General features: G+C 37.1%; 1 long non-coding RNA gene across 3 annotated transcripts in view; it reads left to right on the forward strand.

The window, feature by feature from the left end:
* The window catches only part of LOC110260920, a 116899-nt gene extending 107237 nt beyond the window's left edge, over window positions 1-9662 (forward strand). Inside the window, exons 3-4 of one of the 3 annotated variants that reach the window (XR_002344532.1) lie at window positions 107-181; window positions 9619-9662. This is a non-coding gene — a long non-coding RNA (uncharacterized LOC110260920). Of the gene's footprint in view, window positions 1-106; window positions 2154-9618 lie in introns of those variants that run through there. The other 2 variants (XR_002344531.1, XR_002344530.1) reach the window with 2 other exon arrangements.

A 16400-nucleotide genomic window follows, 5' to 3' on the forward strand; every position in this document is an offset into this window, starting at 1 on the left:
TGGCATGAACTAAGAGGTGAATGGATGGATGGATGAATGTAACTGTCTAGGGATGATGTGCTGGTTATTCTGTTTACTCCCAGATCTATTCTTTGCTCTTCTCTAGCTCTACATCTGAGAAGCTGACCTCTACCGGTTGCATCATCTGGACTTCCCTGTGCATTGGAGGCACCAGCAGGAGGTGGAAGGGCAAGAGGAGATCTGGGCATTTATTCCTCCATTCCATCTTTGTTTGCCATCATTTTGGTGTTCTGGCAGAGGCTAGGTCATTCACAGCTAAGGCTTCCACCTAACAACCCTTCTTCTATGCTCAAGGGGCTCCAGTAAACTCCATTCCTCCCTTTGTCCTTTCAGGCTCAGGGGTGGGTGGTAAGGGCTACCCCTGTAACTAGTCTCAGAGTACCTCATCATTCCTTCTTGATTGCTTTAACCCTGTGCATACCTCTCCAACTAATTCATTAATTACATTATTTTAGGACAAACAAGTTTCCTGCCATACTCAATAAGATGAGAAGTGTGAAGTGTATATAACTGAGAAGTAAGCAAATGTGAGTTTAAGTTCATTTAAGAAAAAAAAAAAATCTCAAAAATACAACATCCTACCTTTTCAGGAGTAAATATTATTTTCTATTTTAATGAGAATTTGGACATTACAGTCCAGGTAGAAGGATATGGATTTACTCTTCTAAATTCATCTCTGAAAGAAGAATTAGTCGGTTTACTATTGAAATAATCTGACATGTATTACATTCTTTTTTGCATTGCTAATTGTTGGTTGTAAACTTTTGGAAGCTTTTTGAAAGAAGTCTATTCGGGAAGCAGGAGGATTGGCAATCTTATAGGTTTTTAATCTATAAAATGCCTATCCATGTATCATAATTAATAAATACACAGTGCTGAGAATATGACACAACACACCTGCTGTGAAAGAAACTGGTTTGCATTCAGTTTTTCATCTAGATGGAGAGGTCTGTCTGACATACGCTCTTACTTATCTGTCCTCCTTTCTAAAGTCAGAAGCACATTTTATTTCTTACATAGTGGTTAAAAAATGACACATTGGGACATATCTACAGGCTGAGGTATGAGCCAATTTCTAGGAACTGAAAACCTTTGCCAAAAAAACAAACAAACAAACAACAAAAAAAAAAAAAACAAGAGAGCAGTTCCTCTGCAAATTCAAATTGTCTCTGTATACTGTCAATGAAAAATAATGACTTGCCTTCTGTGCAGCAACCAGGAAGCAATGTTGTGTGACTCTTCCCTATTCAGCCCCCATCCCTCACAATCCTCCTTCCGCCAACAACCCAAATTTCATTCACATCTAACACTGGAAAAAGCATGTAGTGAAGAGATGAGGGGGAGTAAGTATTGGAATCCTGTTCTTTGTTGGGGAAATCTGCAAGCTCTAGCTTTTTCCATTTGAATAGCATTTCATTTTGCCTAGTTCAGGGTTTGCTGATTGTTCATGATTTCTAGAAAAGCTTGGATTAAACCTTCTAATTTCAGCTAAGTTCTTTTTCTGTAGGGCAAGCCCCTATACTGAAAGTATAGAAATGTGGTCAAAAGGAAAACAGCAAAGTAGGAGAATTGAAGAACAGGAGTTAGGAAACCTGAAGAAATTATGTATTTGATGAATTTAACCAGAATAATGTTGTATTAATCAAGCACCTCTTTTGATATCTATTTTCCTAATTTTTTACACTCTATGATTATGATGCACAAAAAACTAAAATCTTCACCTCCAAAAGAAATCTTCACCTCTATTTTCTATTTCCTTTATATTTTTCCAATAGAAATGATACAAAGATACTCCTTATTAGCTTGAAACATGGATGCCTTTGCGTCCAGAGTGTTCTTTTTATTTGATTCATGTGGAAAGAAAAGCAAAAGTTGGTTATTTCTCCAACATGGAATTTCTGACTTTGATTTACATATGTTACTTGTTCAGCCAGGGCTTCCCAATTCATTAACTATTACTACTTGATTTTAAATAACAGTGAGAAATCTATTCTGAAAAAGTAAACTATTGAGAGGTCTGTGTGTGTATACACATACTCATAGATCTCCACAATTATTTATAACCTTGATCGATATGTCTTAAAAACTTGTTCATTGTTTAAAAATATAGAGAATTTGGAGTTCCCATCATGGCACGGCAGAAATGAATCCGACTAGGAACCATGAGGTTACAGGTTCAATCCCTGGCCTCGCTCATTGGGCTAAGGATCTGGCATTGCTGCGAGCTGAGGTGTAGGTCACAAATGTTGCTGTGGCTGGTGGTGTAGGCCGGCAGCTGTAGCTCCAGTTCGACCTCTGGCCTGGGTACCTCCATATGCTGCAGGTGTGGCCCTCAAAAGTTATTACATATATATAATAACAAACATCTTTGTACTTACTGTTGAAGTTTGAAAGGGCCAACAAATTACATCCCTCATCACCCTAAGTTAGGACTCAGTTGAGTGGGGCAAAGAAGTCAGGCAAACGGAAAAAAAGCCTGCTGTATTATCAATAAAGCCCATGATGGAGGATATGGCCTAGGAATGTGCGCCAACACACAGCACATCTTCCCTTAAACTTCTATGAGCCAAATAAGAGACAAAGACAGGCAGACAGGACTGTAAACGGCAGCTTCTTTCTGGTAAGTTTAGAAAACACAGCGTGGGTGTGGAGAAACCATGGGCTTAGGTACACCTGGACAGTTTTTCCTGGTTTCTTACATTATGCTTACTTTGTAGCCAACAGTACACTAGAGTGTAAGCTCTCTGTAGAGAGGAGGAGAAGCATGCTAAATTGGGGATGCCCAGTTCCCCTCCAAACATACCAATCAGGTAACTTTCTCTCCTTGTGAGGGAGAATGAAGGAGTGTGGCTAAAAGTAAAAGGTGTTTATGGAAAAATAACTCCTCAAGGAAATCAGAGGGAAACTGTAGCCCACTCAGTACTCAGCTGTAACAAATCTTAACATTTTATCATCTTTCATTCATTCTTTTCTTTTACATAAATAATATATTACAGCAGAGTTCCCATCGTGGCTCAGTGGTTAACGAACCCAACTAGCATCCATGAGGATGTGGGTTTGATCCCTGGCCTCGCTCAATGGGTTAAGGATCTGGCATTGCTGTGAGCTGTGGTGTAGGTCACAGATGCAGCTCAGATCCCACGTTGCTATGGCTCTGGTGTAGGCCAGCGGCTACAGCTCGGATTCGACTCCTAGCCTGGGAACCTCCAAATGCCGCTGGTGCAGCCCTAAAAGACAAAAAGACAAAATAAATAAATAATACATTATAGATATTGTTGAGACCTTCTGTATATGCTTCCATGACCTCATCCATCTCCTCCTCCCTTTCCACTGGTGACCACTGCCCTGGTATGCATCATTCACAGTGTGATTTTATACTTTTACACATATATAAAGCTCACATATGTGTGCAAATAAAAAGATACACTGGGCTTTTATGCATTTTACACACTTTAAGTGAATAGAATAACAGTAGGCATATAACTTTGCAACTTCCTTTTTCATGCAACATGTTTTTGAGATTTAACCTTATGGATACTTGTAGCTGAAAAGTTTTGTGTTTTTTTTTTTTTTTTTTTTTTTTTTTTTGTCTTTCTACCATTTTCTTGGACTGCTCACGTGGCATATGGAGGTTCCCAGGCTAGGGGTCAAATCAGAGCTGTAGCTGCCAGCCTACAGCCAGAGCCACAGTAACGCCAGATCCTTAACCCACTGAGCAAGGCCAGGGATCGAACCTGCAACCTCATGGTTTCTAGTCGGATTCGTTAACCACTGCGCCACCAAGGGGAATAATAAAGTTTTTATTAATATGAATAAACCACACTTTTTCCTCATTCCTCTATTGTCAAGTAGTTGTTGATTTATTCGCCAGTTTTCACCATTATAAACAATGCTGACACAAATTATCTTGTATACGTTCCCTTCTGCACGTGAAAAAGAGTTTCTGTAGAGCAGATTCTCAGCTTAGGTGGGATACTGTACCCCTCAGACCCCAGAGAGTGGTTGGAAATGTGTAGGAACATTCTGGATTATCAAATTATAGGGAAGAATACTACCAGCTTTAGTGCTGAGGACCAGGGATGCGCAATGTGTTGGGTGGTGATACGTGAAGAGTTGTCCCATCCCAAATCAAGTAAGTTTACTGCTAGAAACACTGCTAAATATATTCCCACTTGTGGCAAACTGTATCATAGGCTATACATACCCTCATCTTTGTTAGATGTTACTAGGTAGTTCTTCTACTTGGTTTAACAATTTCCTTCCTTTCTTTCTTGCTTGCTTGCTTGCTTTCTTGCTTTTTAGGGCTGCACCCGTGGCATGTGAAGGTTCCCAGGCTAGGGGTGTAAGCGAAGCTACAACTGCCAGCCCACATCAGAGCCACAGCAATGCCAGATCCGAGCCACATCTGCGACCTACACCATTAGCTCACGGCAACGCCAGGTCCTTAAACCCACTTTTTTCAAGCCAGGGATCAAACACGCAACCTCATGGTTCCTAGTCGGATTCCTTCCTGCTGTGCCATGACGGGAACTCCTAACCTCACCATTTCTTAACTCCACATTCTTGTCAACACTTGATTATCCAACTATACAACTATTTTTTTATAATCTAATAAAAATAATGTCTTGTTAGTGTCTTAATTTGCAATTCCGGGCCACTATTTGAGGCTGAACACATTTTAATGTGGCTATTTGAGTTTATTCTGTTGAGTCTAGTCTTCTGCAAAATGTCTGTTCTATTCTTTGCATATTTTTCTGTTGAGTTCTTTTTCTTTTTCTTATTTACCTATGGGAGTAACAGCTCATTTCATTTTGGATATATTGGCTATGAATCCTTTTGTGTATATTGTGACTATACATCAAAGCCGTATACTGCAAATGCCCCATCTGTGCCTAATTTTTGAATTTTGTTTGTTGTATCTTTTGTTGAACAAGACATTTTAAAAGTTTCAATGTGGACAAGTTTAAACATCTTTTCTGGTTTGTGCTTTCAGCATTTTGGTTAAGTTCCTCCTTACCACAATCTCCGATATTTTCTTCATAAATTCTGATGCTCTTGCTTACTTCACTTGCCACATATAGGGTTTCGAACTTTCTAGATTTTTCTTTTTTTGGCGATATGAGACAGAGATCAAATTTTAATTTCCATATGAATTACTTATTGCTCTAGCACCATTAATTTAAATGCCCATGATTTTTCCCACTGATTTTTAATACCCCTTCCCTGTATAGCATGTCTCCTTGTATGGATAAATCATTTAGGACTTTCTATTACGTTCCTATGATCTTGTGCATATACAACACTGGGTTAATTAATATGGCCTTATAATAGTTTCTGGTAATTTGGTACAAGACTCTCACAACTTTGTTCTTCAAAACAGTATTATCTGTTCTTGACTTTTCATTCCTCTATATAGATTTTAAATTCAGCTTGTCAAGTTTCATGAAAAGGCCTTTTTGTAATTGGCTTGGAATTGCATCAAATGTATACATACATAATATGTAGAAAATTTAATCTTTACAATGGTGGGATTTTCCATCCATAAGAATGGTATATTTTTCTATGTATCCAAGTCTTCTCGTGTCCTTCAATAATGTTTTGCCATTTTTTTTTTTTTTTTTTTTTTGTCTTTTTGCTATTTCTTGGGCTGCTCCCGAGGCACATGGGAGGTTCCCAGGCTAGAGGTCTAATTGGAGCTGTAGCTGCCAGCCTACGCCAGAGCCACAGCAACGCAGGATCCGAGCCGCGTCTGCGACCTACGCCACAGCTCACGGCGACGCCGGATCATTAATCCACTGAGCAAGGGCAGGGATCGAACCCGCGACCTCACGGTTCCTAGTTGGATTCGTTAACCACTGCGCCACGACGGGAACTCCCTGTTTTGCCATTTTTATACATAGAGGTTTTGAGATTTCTTGCTAAAATTATTCATAGGAACTTTATAATTTGAGTTTCTGTTTGATAAAGTAGTACATTAATTTTCAATTTAACTTAAGTTACTTAATATTAAGGAAAGGGAATGTTTCTAATTTTGTGGGCATATATATAAATGTTCATCAAGAGTGTTGAATTTTTTTTTTTGAATTTCAATATTTTATCTGTGCATTTTGTAGGATCTTTTAAATAATGACATCATTTTCAAAGAAATGTAACTTTAGTCTCTTTTGTTCCATTTTTTTCTCCCCCTTGCTCTCCGTCTCTCGCTCTCTCTCTTTTCTCCATTAGTGGCCTTATTCCTTTATAATAAGTCCTAATATCTGTTAGTAAATGTTGAAAACTAGGAGTTATAGTGAATATCACTTTTTAAAAATTAATTTTAATACGATCATTTCTAAGCTTTAACTATTCAGTATATCTGCAATAGTTTTTTTTTCCTAAATCAGATTTATTGAAATGTAATTCACATGCAGTAAACGTCACTATTTAACTTAGTTTCGTTAAGTGCATAGTTTTATAAAAGACCACCGCAGTCAAATACAGAACATTTACATCATCAAAAAAATCCTCTCATGACTTTTTTTTTTTCTTTTGTCTTTTCAGGGCCACACCTGTGGCATATGGAGGTTCCCAGGCTAGGCGTCTAATCGGAGCTACAGCTGCCGGCCTACACCACGGCCACAGCAATGCCAGATCCCAGCCACATCTGTGACCTACACCACAGCTCATGGCAACGCCGGATCCTTAACCCACCTAGCAAGGCCAGGGATCGAACCCCCAACCTCATGGTTCCTAGTCAGATTCGTTTCCACTGTGCCATGACGGGAACTCCCTCATAACCTCTAATAGTATGTTCCTTCTCCCTACTCCCAGCCCCTGGCAATCATGGCTCTGCCTTCTATTACTACAGACTAGTTTGCATTCTCTAGAATTTTGTATAAATTGCATTATACTATATGTACTCTTTATTGTTTGGCTTCTTTCACTCGAAATAATTATTTTGAGATTCATCCATGTTGTTGCATTTCAAGATTCATTCCTTGTTATTTTTGAGAAGTATTCTATTGTATAGACATACCACAATCTGTGTATCCAATTTTCTGTTGATGGTCTTTCAAGTTGTTTCCAGCTTTAGACTATTACGAATAAATCCACCATTAATATTCATGTAAAAGTCTTGATACTGATATATACATTTATTTCATTCTCTTGGAAAAATACCTAGGACTAAAATGGTTGGGTCATATGGTAGATACATGTTTGATTTTTAAAAAAACTGCCAGATTGTCTTCCAAAGTGACTGTTGCAATTTATATTCCAGACCAGTAATTTATGAGCGTTCTAGTCACTGCACACCCTTGCCAACACTTGATATGATATTTTTAATTTTAAATATTTGAATAGGAATATGGTGGCATCTTACTGTGGTTTTAATTTGCATTTCTTTAATGACTAAAGATGTTGAACATCTTTTTGTATCCTTATTCACCATCTGCATAACTTCTTTGGTAAAGTGTCTGTCCAAATCATGCCCATTTTAATCTTATTTTAAAATTATTGTTTTGAAAGTTTTTTTTTTTTTAAAAGGGTCTCTCCTGTGGCATATGGAAGTTCCCAGGCTAGGGGCTGAATTGGAACTATAGCTGCTGGCTTATGCCACAGCCCCAGCAATTCGGGATCCAAGCCGGGTCTGTGACCTACACCACAGCTTGTGGCAATGGTGGATCCTTAACCCACTGAGCAAGACCAGGGATTGAACTCACATTCTCATAGATACTAGTTAGGCTCTAAATATGCTAAGGACAATGGTGTCTCTGAATTTTGAAAGTTTTTTTACACATTCTGGTTATAAGTTCTTTATCAGATCTAAGTTTTTCAAACATTTTCTCCCAGCCTGTGGCTTTTATTTTATTTTACTTTTTGGCTGCCCTCTTGCATAGAGTTCCTGGGCCAGGGCTCATATCCTAGCCACAGTTGTGACCCACATCGCAGTTGTCACCCATGCCGCAGCTGCTGCAATGCCATATCCTTAACCCACTCTGCTGGGCCAGGGATCGAACCTGTGACCCAGCACTCTAGCCACTGTCAATCCCTTTGTACCAGCTGGAATTCCTTTATTTCTCAAAAATGTATTTCGGAGTTCCCGTCGTGGCACAGTGGTTAACGAATCCAACTAGGAACCGTGAGGTTGCGGTTCGATCCCTGCCCTTGCTCAGCGGGTTAACGATCCAGCATTGCCATGAGCTGTGGTGTAGGTCGTAGACGCGGCTCGGATCCTGCGTTGCTGTGGCTCTGGCGTAGGCCAGCGGCCACAGCTCTGATTAGACCCCTAGCCTGGGAACCTCCATATGCCGCGGGAGCGGCCTAAGAAAAGGCAAAAAGACCAAAAAAAAAAAAAAAAAAAAAAGTATTTCAAAGAGTAGAATTTAAAAATTTTTGATGAAGTTCAATGTATCAGTTTCTTCCTTTATGGTTCACAATTTTCGTTCTGTATCTAAAAATCTTTTCCTAATCTAAATATTTTTGTATATGTTATGAAGTAAGGACTGAGGGTTTTTTGCATATAGATGCCTAATTTTTCCAGCATCATTTGTTAAAAAGATTATCTTTTCTCCACTGAATGGCCTTGGCACCTTTGTTAAAAGTCAAATTGACTTCATATGTGTGGATCTGTTTTTGGAATCTTTTTATGTTCCATTGATCTATACATCTTTCCAATACTACATTGTCTTAATTGCTGAAGCTGTATATGTATTAAATCTTGAAATCAGATAGTGTGAGTCTTCCACTTGTGTTTTTTTTTTTTAAAGTATTTTGTCTATTCTTGATTTTTTGGTTTTCTATATAAATTTTAGAAACAGTCTATCAATTTCTAGGAGAAAAAATGTTGCTGGAATGAAGACTGGAATTGCATTCAACCTATGGGCCAATTTGAGGATTAACATTTTATCATATTCTTCTAGTCCATGCTTATGATATAGTTCTCCATGTAGTTATATTTTCTTTAATTTCTCTCAGCACACACATCTTATACACATTTTGTTAGAACTACCCATGAGTAATTAATAATTTCTGATGCCATTATTTTTTATGTTTCATTTTCCAACTTGCTGCTATGTGTAGGAAGGTGACTGATTTTTATACATTGACCTTGTGTCATGAGACCTTATTAAACTCACTTACTAAAGTTTTAGGAGCTTTTTTGAAGATTCTTTGGCATTTTCTATAAAGATAATTATGCCATCTGTGAATAAATGCAAATTTAGTTCTTTCTTTCAAATTTGTATGCATGTTATCTCTTATTCTTAGTTTTTTTTTTTGCACTGACTAGTACCTCCTGTACAATGCTGAGGAAAATCTTGTCTTATTACTGATCTCAAGAGGACACCATTGTTTATTACCATTAAGAATGATGTTAGCTGTAAGTTTCAGTTGGGCCTTTTATTAGTTTGAAGAAATTATCTTCTATTCCTAACTTTATGAGCTTTAAAAAAAAATAACGAATGAGCTAAATTTTGTTAAATACTTTTTCTTCATCTATTAAGATGTTTTTTTTTATGTGTGTGGGGAGGGGGAGGAGGTCTGGTGGTTGGTTGCTAGTTACTCTACCAGGTTAAGGACATACTTTTGATTTCTATGTCTTTTCTTTTGTCTTTTTAGGGATGCACACCAAAGCTCAAGGCAATGCCAGATCCTTAACCCACTGAGCAAGGTCAGGGATTGAACCTGCATCCTCATGGATACTAGTCAGGTTCATTACCACCGAGCCACCTTAATTCCTAATTCTAATTTTAAAAAATGTGAATGGATTTTATTCTTGTTTAATGCTTTTTCTGCATTTATTCTGATGACTGTATGGCTTTTATCCTTTATTTGTTTACATGGTAAACAACACTACCATATTTTCAAATACTAAACAATTCTTGGAATCTTGGTATAAAATTTACTTTGAGGTTGATTTGTTTTTGTTTTAATTAAGATTTGGAATTGGAGCCTCTTAATATCCTCTATATCTTCCACCTGATTTTACCTATATGTTATTTCCTTGTCTTTCTGTGAATTTCTCACCACTGCCACCCACATCACTAATTATTTCTTTGCAGTGTGTAACCTAGATTTTAGTCCACCTGTGGAGTTTAAAAAATTTCCATCTCTACTATTAATATGTTATTTTAGGTATAATGCAGAATAGATTTTTAAAAGATAATCATTCTAAGGTTTCTATTCTGAGGAGAAATCTATACTGCAGGATGCATGGACAGAAATAATTTCTTATAATGTATCAATTACTTTATAACTAGATGGATATGTCATATCTTACCTAATAAAGTCCTCTACTGTTTATTCTTATGATAAAATATAAGAATAATGTACTTATAATGCTAGTAATTTTAGTTTTTCTTTAATGGTCTGATTCATAGCTGTCTAAGGAGATGAGGTATTCCATAATTGTTTAAAAAGAACATCAACAAAACAACTGTATCTTAAAAATAACATGTGTAAGGCTGTTTGGAGTCAGTTTTCATAATTCAGTACATTAAGGAGGGATGGATAATGAGTACATTTAAATATTTCAAGTGCAAATAAAAGACAGTTAAGTAGGCACTCCGCTGAATTTATCCCAAATAAATGACTTCGGAACTCATCCAAAACATACAATTCCTTTGTCTAAAAGGGAAAACGTCAGGAAATGGTAAGATACCAGAAACAAAGGTTTTTACTGTAGAATATCTGGCATCATAGTATAGTAGTTAGTATGAAAGTTAAAATGTTAAATTTCAAGTAAGTTCAAGTTAACAGTTATTTCACATTAGATGACTAAATGAGGGTGGTATGAAATGGGATAGTTTATGATGAGATCATTTTAATATATTAATTATTTTTCATCTGAACTGATTAGCTGTGGAAACATTTTCTTTTCCCTGACTATAAACACATCTATTAAAAGGGAAAAATAAGCCTTCTAATATAGCATCTATACTCTTCCACTATAGAAAATATAAAATGGGCAATAAGAAAACAAATTTCTTCTGGATTCTTATAAACCATCAGAAACCTCAGCATTTGACATTAATAACTAGCCATTTCTTTAAATAAAATCTCACTTTTGAATCCTGTTTTGATTCCTTTCTTCCTCTTGTCCCCTATTATTTTCTTTAACCTTACACAGCAAAAGACACTTCTGTCTGTTGTATATTCTCTCTTTTCTGGCCATGCACGCCACATGTAGAAGTTCCTGGGCCAGGAATTGAACCTGTGCCAAGGCAGTGACAATGTCAGATCCTTAACCCACTAGGCCACCAGGGAACTCCTCTCTTTCACATTCTCATTCAAAGTATTAATCTGTTTTCAGGATTTCAAATACTGTTTCTTTCCAATAATCAAAATCTACAGCTCTGATACCATTCTAAAATGTTCATTACTTATTTCCAACTGCCTACTAAACACTCACATCTGGCTACTCAATGAAGACTTCTATACAATATGTTTAAAGTTTATTCCAAAGGAAAATTTATAGAAGACTTAACTATGTCTAGAGCACTGTTCTGAGTGCTAGACCTATATAAATCATGAGGCATAAGGAACTCAAAATTAATGGAGGAGAGAGAATCAGAAACAAATAGTTATAGATACAACATGATGAGGACTGGGAAAAGAGCAATTAAAAAAATTTTTTTTTTTGCTTTTAAGGGCCACACCTGCAGCATTTTGGGGTTCCTAGGTAGGGGGAGATACAGCTTCCAGCCTATCCACAGCCACAGCAACACGGAATCCTTAACCCATTGAGTGAGGCCAGGGATTGAACCCGCAACCTCATGGTTCCTAGTCAGATTCGTTTCCACCGCACCACAACAGGAACTCTGAAAAAAAGTGATGTTCACAGTGTTCTCTGGGTGCTCAGTGAAGCTGGCTAATCCTGTAAAATCTTCCCTCCCTATTCCTGCTTGTTGGAGCTCAAAACAATTTAGTCATCTTTGACTCACTTTTCCTATATTCCATATTGTCAAATTAGTTACTAAATCTCACTTGTGATTTTTTTTTCCAAATATCTCATAGAAATCCCACCCTCCTTTATCCTCCATCCCTTGCTGCCATCATTGCCACTGCTCTGATCCAGTCTTTCTAAATTTTCCATGGGTTGTTTCACTATCCCATTAACTAGACTCCCTGTTTAAATCTACCCTGATGCAATCCTTCCAGTATTGGGATGCACTTTCATCATTTCATTGCCTTGCTTATTGAAAATACAGGTCTACCATCTAATAGCTGTAGATATTGCCCAAGTTGCGTAACTTCCCTGGGCCTCTTTTTCTCATCTGTACAATGGGTTGTATCTCAAAGTTTTAAAAAATACATGTAGGTTTAAAGCTTAGTAAGTATACTGCTATAATGATAATTATTACTCATTCTCTCTCTCCAACTCCTATGACATTTTGTCTCTTACTAAATTTATAACACTTTTACTTTATAGTTTTCCATACACTTTTTTTTTCTTGGTCTTATTAGGGCCCCACCTATGGCATACGGAAGTTCCCAGGCTAGAGGTTGAATCGGAGCCACACCTATTGGCCTACACCACAGCTACAGCCATGCAGGATCCAAGCCACGGCTGCAATCGACACCACAGCTCATGGCAACGCTGGATCCTTAACCCACTGAGTGAGGCCAGGGATTGGACCCGCATCCTCATGGTTCCTAGTTGGGTTCATTACCACCAAGACACAACAGGAAGTTATGACATGGTTCGTTACCATTGAGCCATGAAGGGAACTCCCCATATGCCTTCTCTCATTCTATTTAACCATATGCTCCTTGAAGGCAGGGATTGAATCTTATTTCTCTTAGGGCATAAGTTGTGAATCAACTTTTCCTTAGCCTATGATTTGTCACCCAATAGGATTTGACAGACTCCTGTTTGATTCACAGTTGTTGGGGACAAAAAGCCCCAGAGCTCAATTAAAATGATACTTAAAAGATACCTGATATCACTAAAACCTATGAAATTATGTATTAAATGGCCCCTAAAGAATTAGCTATTTCAAAAATTAAAAATTACAAAGAGGTTAATATAAATTATTATATCATATATCATATACCATAAAAATGCCAGAAGTAGCTTTATTTTATGTTACCATATTTCTTGAGGGTAATCTGTCTGGAAAAGTAAGGCTTGCTGAATATGAATATGGACAAGAAAGCTCATATTCTAAGAAAATGTTTAAAATAGGAAATAACACCCGATATGGTGGTGGAGAACTAGGGAAAATGCAGTTAGGGAATCTCTGAGTCTTGACAGTTTGCAAATCCTTCCATAGTACATAAATGATTTAACAGTAACAGAGTGGCCAGAATAAATTATTTCCATTTCTATCACTGCCCAACCTACAATAAATAACCAGATAAGATGCTGAATGATTATATTGTTACGGTAGATGCTGATCAGATCAGAGATTTCTTTTCTTTTTTTGTTTTGTTTTGATTTCCAATGCCTTGGATCCTTGCCAAATCATTAAGCAAGTCACATCCAGCTGAAATCTGGCTTGAGTAAGTCTCAATATAACTTGGCAAAGGCCAGTTCATCAAAACCCTTAGGATCACACAAACAAGAGAAAAATACCCAGGGGCCTCTCCTATTTGTCTTTCTGGCTATCTGTGTTCCACAGGAAGGAAAGAAAATAACATGAACAGGATTTAAATGCTCTCTTTTGACAGGTTATTAAGATTCCAATCACAACCTCCCTACTCCCCCGATCAAGCCAAGTTCAGAAACATAGCAGAATACTTCTAAAGCAACTATATATATGTATAAAAATTAAAAAAGTGCTAGAAAAGGAGGAAGAGTGGGAAAATCAGGCCAAGATGAATAATTTGGTAGAGTTGTGGGGGGGCTTAAAACCAAGACACATGCAAGCATGGAAGGGTATATCAGTGTAGTTGACTGGCACAAAATTTCCTACACAGAATTTAGATACTGGTGGCTCAAGTGCTGTCAATCTCATCTTGTTTTACTGTGTAATCAATAGTTCCAATGGAGACATCCATGGGAGGCCAGGTTCTTTTCCTCTGAAATTAGAGCCCACCCTCTATGAGATTTCCTACCATGGGGCCAGCTCTGATACTGGCGGTGGGGCACCAACTCTGAGTTCTCTAAGGCCCTTTATATATATTCTTCTAATGACACAAATTTCATTGCAATAGGTACAGGCTTGGGTCCATGTCTCAAACCCTTCTCTCCAAAGATGAGCTGTAATAAAACATGAGGGCTTCTATGGTGAGGGACACTGGGGGATCACTGCTGGATACAGAACTAAGGAGACTTTGAGAATTATAAGAGATGAGACTCTGACACTCTGCAACTACACAGAATGAATTATATAAAAAAGGACTACCTTTAGTGTAGAGCAAGATAAACCAAACTGCAGCCTATGGGCCAAATCTGGCTTCCTGTCTATTTTTGTAAATGAAGTTTTATGGAACACAGCCATGTCGACTCATTCATTTTCATATTATTTATGGCTCTAAGAGGCAGATGGTTGCAAGAGAAACTGTAGAGTCCCCACAGTTAAAATATTGACTGTCGCTTTGCAGAAAAAGTTTGCCAACACCTGTTATAGAGTAGCTGAACAAAATCACTTAGGCTCAGTTCTCTGTAAATTGTGTTTATTTTGGTGGGAAATAATGTGCATGTAGATGAAAATCACAAAAACCTAAAAGAATAGGTCTTACAGCAACAACACTCTCCAGGAAGGCACTTGTTGGTATACTGGTTTTGATATGCAATATATATGGTAGAAAGAGTATCAGCTTTGAACCTGGATTTGACCCACATTTCTGCCATTTATTGGACCTAATAAACCTTTCCTTACAAGGTTATCATCAGGATTAACACTTTGTGCCTTTGTGACAACACTGATACTCATTAGACTATTGTATTTCTTCCTTCTAGTCTCTCTGTCTTCATGGTTGCTGACACAGATCTGAATACATATGCATAGGCAACTTACCTTTTGACACATTTTGAATAAGGAGTGGCACATGTCCCCAATCTTGGCTCTTGCTGGTGCTTTTCATTTGGTTAATGAAGGGCCTCCAAATCCTTTAGGAAGATGCCATTGTGAATGTCTATGATAGTCTTTGCCTCTTTTATAGAACCTAGAAAGCACAGAAAAGAAATGCCATACACAAAAGAGAAGCAGAAATTATTTGCCCATAATTAAGTACAGGTTAAAATATCCATCCATTATTTGTAATGAGAGGTTATTATCAGTCTTGGTGATGTGATTAGATCAATGCTTAACATTAAGAACAACTAAAATTACTACTTTGGTGTCAACATCACCTGTAATGATCAAATTATACTAGTCAATATTAATAACTGCAAATGAAGTCAACAAATAATTGTAGACATGGCTCAAAATAACTTGACATACATTCAAGAAATCATTTTTGTTTGTTGAAAATGTAAAAATATACTTGATGCTGAAAACAGTCTAATAATATTAATGCTATATTATTATTAGTAAGCAGTAGTGGGAAATATTCATTAAGCCCTTTCTGAATGCCAGGCAGAGAAATAGATTGCATATGAATCATCTTATTTAATCTTTACAATAACCTTATGAGGAAGGTAAAATCATTATTCCCATTTTACAAGAAACTAAGATTAGAGAAGTTAAAATGACAACCAAAATATATTAACTGGCAATAGCATGTCACTGACAGTTTATGTTGTTTTTAATTCACAGCAAGAAGATATTTTAAAAATATTTGGCATAAGAGAAAAATATCATGGGTGTGTCAAGTGAGATCGAGCCTACTGCTTTATGGGTCTGCATCTTCTCACTACACTTTTGTGTGCTGAATCCTTTGTTTAGCATTGACCTTTAATCTGATGGACACATAATTTCCTATGTGAGGTACTACTAGTCAATTGTTTTTTCAGATTCGATGTGATTTTAAAAAATTATTTCTACATGTATGTATTTATGTATCTTCTTATCAACATTTTAAAGTAGGTGTTTTTCAAAATCAAAATATTTTATGTTATGATTAAAAAAAAAAACCCTGCAGTTTTTCTCCCTGTTCTATCACTCCTGACCTCCAAAATCCCACTCTTCAGAGTTAACTACTTGCAAACACTTTAGCTATTTCTTCTGGTATCTGTCTCCACATTTTCAAGTAACACATGGCGTATTTTCAGCATCTATTATTTTTTTTTCTATTTTAGGCATGGCATTCTGATTTCACAGGATGGAAGATGAGGCCTCAGTTCTCGTACACTTCCCCTACATGCTGTGCATGCACACATATACCCTTATATTCCCTTTCACCCATTCTCCCAAAATGGTTACGAAACAATTTCTTAGTAAAACATTTGTCAGTGCTTACATTTTTATGACGAAGAATATTCCTCACACTTGAATCACATAGTATGTTACAGG

Source organism: Sus scrofa, chromosome 6 (genome assembly GCF_000003025.6).
Source record: "Sus scrofa isolate TJ Tabasco breed Duroc chromosome 6, Sscrofa11.1, whole genome shotgun sequence".
Taxonomy (NCBI): domain Eukaryota; kingdom Metazoa; phylum Chordata; class Mammalia; order Artiodactyla; family Suidae; genus Sus; species Sus scrofa.